The sequence below is a fragment of the Dicentrarchus labrax genome, unplaced genomic scaffold (genome assembly GCF_905237075.1).
Source record: "Dicentrarchus labrax unplaced genomic scaffold, dlabrax2021, whole genome shotgun sequence".
Taxonomy (NCBI): Eukaryota; Metazoa; Chordata; class Actinopteri; family Moronidae; genus Dicentrarchus; species Dicentrarchus labrax.
Window position 1 is genome coordinate 1,530,100 of NW_026136721.1, and position 6,670 is coordinate 1,536,769.

The window sequence follows — 6,670 nt, forward strand, 5'->3', positions numbered from 1 at the left end:
AAAGTTAAATACAAGAACATTTTGCAGGCTGGTAAGTGACTATAAAGTAGATAACAGTGAACAAATGAGGTGAATAGATTAGGTGTCTGCTGACATGTTGAATGTCTGTATGATTGTAGCAGTTAAAAAAAAATGCCCATAGAACTGGCACAGGGGGCGGCCTACCAAGCCAGGATATGTGCGGCAAATGGTTCCTTTATTGAGGTTCTCTGCATCCCCAACAGAATAAAGGAAGCTCCCACTTGCAAAACATCTCAATGAAACACAGACCATCTGTGGTACAGTGAGAGCATGGCTTCCTGCCGTCTGGTGCTGTATTTTTGGACCCCTCAGCCTACATAAATATCTTAGTCCATCACCTGAGAATCTGTATCTCTCAATGAGATAGTCATCTCCAACGGCCAATGGGTCTGACCTGTCCCGGAAGACTCTTTCATGACTAAATGCTCGTCTGAGGATTAGGGCTTCCTCATCCAGTACATCCTCAAGAATCCCAAGAAAGGGTAAGCCATTATGAAGACGGAACAGGTGAATGGGAGTTGGATAGATAGATAGATAGATAGATAGATAGATAGATAGATAGATAGATAGATAGATAGATAGATAGATAGATAGATAGATAGATAGAAATAAATTCCTTTATTTGTCCCACAATGGGGAAATTCCAATGTAACAGCAGCAAAGTGGATAGAGAGAAAACAGTATAAATAAACAGTAAGAGTAGGGAAATAAGAAAAAACACTATGTACTAGATGTATATATACATATATATATACATATATATATGTATATATATATACTATATTGCCCTTGTCACAGATTTCATTGAAAACACCATTGCAACTTCATCAGCTGTGTTTTGTAATCTCAATTACTGCAATAAAACACATATTTATGAAACCTCTGACGGCATTTTGACAAGCAGTCTTCATTAGCATAGCAATATAACACTTGTCCTGAGTAATAATACTACCACTTGAATCAATATAAAAAGACTGTTGCAATTACAAACAGCCAACAGATTTAAATTAAATGAGTAATGACAATATATATGATATATTTTAATGCAGGATAATTAAAATGATGTAACATACTTAGAAAGACCATGGACATGCTGTAAAACACATTAATTCCTCACAGGATTGACGATGGAAATACAGGTGAATCACTAGGATTAATCTGGTCTGGAGCAGGCTAGCTGCAGAGAATAAATCACCATAGTAATAGGATAAATTTGACCTGCTTTCATGCAACCGACTTGAGGCTAAATTCAGCCAGGATAACTAACATATCCCGGCTTAATCCCTTATCTTGGTTTTGTGCAATACCCCTCTGTTGTTAAGTTGGAAGAAGAACATTGTTGTCTAAAACACTGATTCCCAACCTTGAGGTCAGGACGCCCACTAGGGGTCGCCAAAGCTTCACAGGGTGTCGCAAAGCCTTCTTGAGAATTAAGGCGTGTAAGAAAACATAAAACTATATACAGTAAGATAAGATAAGATAAGATATTCCTTTATTTTTCCCCCTTAGGAGAAATTCAGGTTGACCGAGCAGCAATAGGGCAAAGTAGTGCAAAAACAGAGAAAAAAGAATATCACAAATAAAAATATCACTAATATTATTAATATTAAAAGATATAAAACTATAAATGAAAGTATATACACTATGCATTGTTCAAGTAGGACATAGAGTGCAAAATATGAGCAGAAAATTAAACTTGACTAAAACTAAAAAACTAAAACTGAACTGTACAAGTGGAAATTAAATATAAATAGAGAAAAGGTTTGTGCGTTGTAGGTAGGAGTCTTTGTCTGCGGGGGTTGGAGGTTCTGGGTGCTGTGGCGTTGTGGAGTCTGATGGCTGATGGTACAAACGAGCCTACAAACCGCTTTGAGGCTCGGGGCTGGGTCAGTCTGTAGCTGAAAGTGCTCCTGAGCTGCCTCAGCTCAGTGTAGAGAGGATGAGAGGGGTTCCCTCTCATCCTCTTTTCAGTCACAGCCTTCACACTGTCCAGCTCCATCCCCACCAGCTTGCTAAGCTCCCAGTGCCGATACCTCCCCCCCAACAGACCACCACAAAGAAGAGGCCACTTCAGACTGGTAGAACATCCGTAGTAGCCGAGTGCGCACATTGAATGACTTGAGCCTCCTCAGAAAGAACAGCCCGCTCTGTCCTTTCCTGTAGAGGTCCTCAGTGTGATCCATCCAGTCCAGTTTACTGTTGAGTGTCACCCCCAGGAACTTGTACGTGTCCACGATCTCTACCTTCTCCCGCCTAATCTCAACTGGGGTGGGGGTCATCTTGCTCTGCCGGAAGTCCACCACCAGCTCTTTGGTTTTTCCTGTGTTGAGCTGTAGGTGGTTCCTGTCGCACCATCCAATGAAGTTCTCAATCAGGACTCTGTCACCTCCTCCTTATCATCTGAGATAGAGCCGACAATGGAGGAGTCATCAGAGAACTTCTGTAGGTGGCACACTCCAGAGTTGACGCAGAAGTCAGTGGTATAGAGGGTGAACAGGAATGGTGACAGTACAGTTCCTTGGGGTGTACCAGTGCTGCTCATTACCACATCTGACAAGCAGCTGTGCAGTCTGATATACTGTGGTCTGTCAATGAGGTAGTCAGTGATCCAGGCCATGAGGTCCTGATCCACCTGCATCACAGAGAGCTTTTCTGCCAGTCTGAGAGGCTGGATGGTGTCAAAGGCACTGGAAAAGTTGTATAACATGATCCTCACGGTGCTCTGTGACTTCTCCAGGTGGGTGTAAGCTCTGTGAAGCAGGTAGATGGTGACGTCGGCCTGGTATGCAAAATGCAGAGTGTCCAAGCAGTCGCGTACCAGGGGTCTGAGGTGCTGCAGAACCAGTCTCTCAAGGGTCTTCATAACCTATGACGTTAAGGCTACAGGCCTGAAGTCTTTGAGAGCACTGGGTCTTCCTTTTTTGGGAACAGGAACTAAGCAGGAAGTCTTCCAGATCTTTGGCACCTTCTTCAACCTGAGGGAGAGGTCAAACAGATGCTGGAACACTCCTGCCAGTTGCTCTGCGCACACCTTAAGGACTCTCGGGTTGACTTCATCAGGACCTCTGGCTTTGTTTATGCAGGTCTTGGTGAGCTGCCGTCTCACCTGGCATCTTGTGATGACCGGGTTGGTTGTGGCAGTGATTGGGGGGTGACAGTCCCCAGCTGTGAGTTGGGGGTACCTGAGGAGGTGGAGGGGGTTTGTAAGTCAAACCTATTGAAGAACAGGTTTATCTTGTTGGCACATCCCTTTATCCCTTCTACTGAACCTACTGACCCCCCCCCCCCACACACACACACCTCTGTCTATCTTGTTCTTGTAACAGTCTTTGGCCCTCCTCAACTCGCTCCTCAGCTCCCTCTGAATGTCTTTCTTGGCATCCTCATCTTCTGCCATGAAAGCCATCTTCTTTCTGTTCAACAGGACTTCGATGTCTCTGTTGATCCATGGCTTATTGTTGGGGAAACAGCGAATCCTCTTGGTGGGGATAACGCTGTCCTCACAGAACCTGATGTAGTCTGTGACACACTGGGTGAGACCCTCGATGTCGTCTCCGTGGTCTTCCTGGAACACTTCCCAGTCGGTCTGCAACGCTCCATCAAGGCCTCTTTTGCCTTCACCGACCACTGCTGCACAGTCCTGGTGGTGATGGACTGTCTCCTCCTAACAGCAGGCCTGTATGTGGGATTGAGATGTATCAGGCAGCGGTCAGATTTGCCAAGAGGGGGAGGGCAGTGGCGCTGCATGCCTCCTTTTCATTGGCATACAGCAGATCCAAGGTCTTTTCCCCTCTAGTGTTACAGGTGACGTACTGGGTAAAGTCTGTCAGGGTCTTTGAGATTTTGGCATGGTTAAAATCTCTGTTTATTATGATGAATGCTGGGATGACGTGTCTGCAGGTCTGCTACGGTGGAGTGGATGACGTCACATGCGTGCACCGCTACTGCCAATGGAGGAATGTAAACAATGACGACAATAGTGGCCGAAAACTCACGGGGCAGATAGTATGGCCTTAACCCGATGGCCAGCAGTTCAATGTCGGGCGTGCAGATTTCTGCCTTCTTGACAACATGTCCAGGGTACACCATTTAGAGTTAACAAAGACAGCAAGCCCTCCTCCTCCCTTTTTACCGCTCTGTTTCTTCCTGTCAGCCCGAACTAGTGAAAAGCCGGCTAGTTCCACTGAGCAGTCTGGTGTAACTCCCGATACTCTCGCTGTCCATTGACCAGGGCCAAGAGCTCGTCCATCTTGTTGTTCAGCGACACGTTTCCCATGACAACCAAGGGAAGACATGGCTTGTATCTCCACCGCCTCTCTCCTCACCAATGTGCCTGCTCTGGTTCCTCTCCTTCGTCTCCTTAACTCCACCGGGATCTCCCTCGGGAATGCGACACGTAAATCCCGATACCGTAGGAGGTCTTCACGTGAATAACCTCTGGCGTTTTGTTGTGTGGTCACATTCATTCACATTGTTTATATTTAAAAAACTAAGTTCAACTACGGCTAAAAAAGTAAAAAATTAACTACCAACACTGACAGTCTATTTACAACAATAAACACAGTGCTATTTAAGAAGGAATAAAGAAGTAGTAAGATTTAAGGTGAAAAAATAAGAGGCGGAGCGGGAGCTGTTGCGTCGAGCTCCCACTCTTTATAGCGCTCTAGAATAGTAGGTCTATATCTCTGAATTTTGTTTCTTTCTTTGAATTAAAATGAGTGAAACTGTTATTTTTAAAGTGTATATTATGATTTAAGATGAGCATTGATAAGTCAGAACTTCTTTAAAGGAACATACATTTTCAAGCCATCATGTTAATTTTATTCAGTTAAAATGATACAAAGAGCAGCTGCAAGGCTACGTATGTTAATGATTTAAAAAAACATGTCCACAAATGTTTTTTCATACAGTGTAGTTTAATTAACCAAGAAAATTATTTATTCATGCTTTTCCTCTTCCTGTCACAAGTAATGGTAAATGGTAAATGGACTCATATGGTTCCTTTCTAGTCCTCCGACCACTCAAAGCGATTTTACACTGCATGTCACATTCACTCATTCACACTCGTTCATACTATCATACTACTGGTCACATCCCAACTGAGAATATGTCTAAATTCTTTGCTTGGATAGAATTGATTTGTGAATAAAATGATCCTCACCTGGAAAATGTCCTTTGTGTATGGTATTTGCTCAGCTTACTCTAACACAGAGTCTAAACTGTCTGACCTGGCTCAGTGTGTGAGGTAGGTGGTGTCGAGAATAATTAAGTTATCAATTACTATAATTTATTATAGCAATTACCAACATCATTATATCAGCAACAACTATACTACAGTTTTTCTCGATTGTTTACACACATTTTCTGAAAGCATGCCTCATACTCTCAGAACTCTACACACGAATCAAAAAACACACACACAATGGGTAAAACCCCTCAATTCTCCTGCAAAATGAAACTTTACATTCAAAACCATGTTATTTCTTCTCAAAATGGTATTTTGTTTTCAAATGACACACACAAACCATCATATGAATAAACATTTATAAGAACCAGTTGAACACTGATGTGCTCAATGTAAAACACTATGATGAATGGAAAACACTTCTTCTCCATTCATCATAATGACTTAGGCCTTTTTTTTGTTCAGTGTTACACTAACTACAGACAGTACATACATAAGTGTGTTGTAAAATATTTTAGAATATTGTTTTTATACTCAGAACACACAAATACACAGTAACAAATATATTTTATTTTTCCCACAAAAACAATATACACAGTGTACATCCCAACCAACACAAAGTTGCACATACAGTGGTCTACATACAAAACAACAGATGAATTTACTGTATACAGTTACAGTAAAAAAAAACAAAAAAAAAACATGCTGCATCCTCTCTTCTGTTTGGGTCTGGCCACAGCACCTCATCCACATCACAAGCAATGTTTTCCCTGGCCAAGCAGTGGGAGAAATATCGCCTAGCATGGCGAATCCAGCCATAAAGGCATCAACTGCTATATCTAACCCTAACCTGTTGCCCTTTTATGCTAAAGCTCTGATTGCTAATTGTAAAACTGTGTGACAGGTGTTTGCCCGTGTGATGAGTCAGTGTGCATGGTAGGGCAATTAACTTTAGAATTTTGAATGACAGTGTGTTCCTTGTGAAAACAAGATATTTTCGTCATGAAAATTGTGCCGAATGCAGAGAATTGTGTGTAGTGTTTTGAAAAAAGTGTGTTTAAGAACTGCAATTTGAGTGTAAAGCAGGAATTGTGCTTATAGTTTAGCAGAATTGGTTCAGAGGGTTGGTGCATGAGTTACATGTTGTGGTCATTGTGTCTCAAGTACCAGTATTTGTGTGTAAACAATTGAGAAAAACTGTAATAGAAATGACTGATGATGATCTCAACCAGGATCCATGAGAACCTGCGAGACGAGAAAGCACAAGAACTCCAGGGAAGAAGTGGGGTTAGTAACATGCATTAATGGGGGTATTGGAGTTAGTAGTAGTATTAGTATTAGTAGTATTAGTAGTATTATAAGTAGTCCAGGTCTCCATGTGTCTCCAAGGTGTGTTATTTGTGATGTATTTATTATATAATGTTATGTATACTGTATATACCAATATTATATATTGTATTCTAA